The sequence below is a fragment of the Scylla paramamosain genome, chromosome 1 (assembly GCF_035594125.1).
Source record: "Scylla paramamosain isolate STU-SP2022 chromosome 1, ASM3559412v1, whole genome shotgun sequence".
NCBI classification, from domain to species: domain Eukaryota; kingdom Metazoa; phylum Arthropoda; class Malacostraca; order Decapoda; family Portunidae; genus Scylla; species Scylla paramamosain.
The window spans coordinates 13,075,226-13,077,500 of NC_087151.1; the positions used below are offsets into that span (position 1 = coordinate 13,075,226).

Below are 2,275 nucleotides of genomic sequence, written 5' to 3' on the forward strand. Positions count from 1 at the left end.
TAATAATCTGTATGTCTGTCTGTCTGTCTCTCTGTCTGTCTGTGTGTGTGTGTGTGTGTGTGTGTGTGTGTGTGTGTCTGTCTGTGTGTCTGTCTGTCTGTCTGTCTGTGTGTCTGTCTGTCTGTCTGTCTGTCTGTGTGTGTATGTGTCTGTCTGTCTGTGTCTGTGTGTCTGTGTCTGTCTGTGTGTCTGTGTCTGTCTGTCTGTGTATCTGTCTGTGTGTCTGTCTGTGTGTGTGTGTGTGTGTGTGTGTGTGGTGTCTGTCTGTGTGAGTGTGTGTCTGTGTGAGTGTGTGTCTGTGTGTCTGTCTGTGTGTGTGTGTGTGTGTGTGTGTGTGTGTGTGTGTGTGTGTGTGTGTGTGTGTGTGTGTGTGTGTGTGTGTGTGTGTGTGTCTGTCTGTGTGTCTGTCTGTGTGTGTGTGTGTCTGTGTGTCTGTCTGTCTGTGTGTGTGTGTGCGTCTGTGTGTGTGTGTGTGTGTGTGTGTGTGTGTGTGTGTGTGTGTGTGTGTCTGTCTGTCTGTCTGTCTGTCTGTCTGTCTGTCTGAGTGTGTCTGTCTGTGTGTGTGTATCTGTCTGTCTGTGTGTTTGTCTGTCGGTCTGTGTGTCTGTCTGTCTGTGTGTCTGTCTGTGTGTGTCTGTCTGTGTGTCTGTCTGTCTGTGTGTGTCTGTGTGTCTGTGTGTGTGTGTCTGTCTGTCTGTCTGTCTGTCTGTCTGTCTGTCTGTCTGTCTGTCTGTCTGTGTGTGTGTGTGTGTGTGTGTGTGTGTGTGTTTTATGTAGGAACGACAGTGGCCAAGGGCAACAAAAATCTAATAAAAAAAATGCCCACTGAAATGCCAGTTCCATAAAAGGGTCAAAGCAGTGGTCAAAAATTGGTGGATAAGTGTCTTGAAACCTCCCTCTTGAAGGAATTCAAGTCATAGGAAGGTGGAAATACAGAAGCAGGCAGGGAGTTCCAGAGTTTACCAGAGAAAGGGATGAATGATTGAGAATACTGGTTAACTCTTGCGTTAGAGAGGTGGACAGAATAGGGGTGAGAGAAAGAAGAAAGTCTTGTGCAGCGAGGCCGCGGAAGGAGGGGAGGCATGCAGTTAGCAAGATCAGAAGAGCAGTTAACATGAAAATAGCGGTAGAAGACAGCTAGATATGCAACATTGCGGCGGTGAGAGAGAAGTTGAAGACAGTCAGTTAGAGGAGAGGAGTTGATGAGACGAAAAGCTTTTGATTCCACCCTGTCTAGAAGAGCAGTATGAGTGGAACCCCCCCCAGACATGTGAAGCATACTCGCATACATGGACGGATAAGGCCCTTGTACAGAGTTAGCAGCTGGGGGGGTGAGAAAAACTGGCAGAGACGTCTCAGAACACCTAACTTCATAGAAGCTGTTTCAGCTAGAGATGAGATGTGAAGTTTCCTGTTCAGATTATAAGTAAAGGACAGACTGAGGATGTTCAGTGTAGAAGAGGGGGACAGTTGAGTGTCATTGAAGAAGAGGGGATAGTTGTCTGGAAGGTTGTGTCGAGTTGATAGATGGAGGAATTGAGTTTTTGAGGCATTGAACAATACCAAGTTTGCTCTGCCCCAATCAGAAATTTTAGAAAGATCAGAAGTCAGGCGTTCTGTGGCTTCCCTGCGTGATATGTTTACCTCCTGAAGGGTTGGACGTCTATGAAAAGACGTGGAAAAGTGTAGGGTGGTATCATCAACGTAGGACTGGATAGGACAAGAAGTTTGGTTTAGAAGATCATTAATGAATAATAAGAAGAGAGTGGGTGACAGGACAGAACCCTGAGGAACACCACTGTTAATAGATTTAGGAGAAGAACAGTGACCGTCTACCACAGCAGCAATAGAACGGTCAGAAAGGAAACTTGAGATGAAGTTACAGAGAGAAGGATAGAAACCGTAGGAGGGTAGTTTGGAAATCAAAGCTTTGTGCCAGACTCTTATCAAAAGCTTTTGATATGTCCAAGGCAACAGCAAAAGTTTCACCAAAATCTCTAAAAGAGAATGACCAAGACTCAGTAAGGAAAGCCAGAAGATCACCAGTAGAGCGGCCTTGACAGAACCCATACTGGCGATCAGATAGAAGGTTGTGAAGTGATAGATGTTTAAGAATCTTCCTGTTGAGGATAGATTCAAAAACTTTAGATAGGCAGGAAATTAGAGCAATAGGAGGGTAGTTTGAGGGATTAGAACGGTCACCCTTTTTAGGAACAGGTTGAATGTAGACAAACTTCCAGCAAGAAGGAAAGGTAGATGTTGACAGACAGAGCTG

General features: G+C 45.5%; 1 protein-coding gene across 1 annotated transcript in view; it reads right to left on the reverse strand.

Annotated features, from left to right (window-relative positions):
- The window catches only part of LOC135101881 (clumping factor A-like), a 34,491-nt gene that overhangs the window by 6,190 nt on the left and 26,026 nt on the right, over positions 1–2,275 (reverse strand). The gene's annotated exons all lie outside the window — the stretch shown is intronic.